This window comes from Otolemur garnettii, unplaced genomic scaffold (genome assembly GCF_000181295.1).
Source record: "Otolemur garnettii isolate 467f Iridium unplaced genomic scaffold, OtoGar3 scaffold00100, whole genome shotgun sequence".
Taxonomy (NCBI): domain Eukaryota; kingdom Metazoa; phylum Chordata; class Mammalia; order Primates; family Galagidae; genus Otolemur; species Otolemur garnettii.
Genome location: NW_003852495.1, coordinates 6,375,556 through 6,375,947, shown reverse-complemented (window position 1 = coordinate 6,375,947; position 392 = coordinate 6,375,556).

Below are 392 nucleotides of genomic sequence, written 5' to 3'. Positions count from 1 at the left end.
TTTTCTCTTATTTTTTTAATTATCCTGCAGTACAGATCCTAAAAAAAAAAGTTTAGTTATACATGTGATTACCTTTACTTGTACTTAAAGTAAAAAAATTCATGCTTGTCTGATCAACCTATTTTTCCTATAACCACCATTGTGACACATGAAGACTTCTCTCTATTTATATAGAGCTATTTGCTGTTCCCCAAACTCATTGTGTATTTTCTTATCTATGGTTCTTGTCTTATAGGGAATGTTTTCCTCTATATTCAACTCCATGCAATGTAAACTGAATCCCTCTTGTAGAACACACATTTTCGTCTTTTGGGAACTCAGTGTGTACCCCATAAGGGGATCTACTTTTCAAGACCTTAATCAACTTACATTTTCTTTTTTTTTTTTTTTTG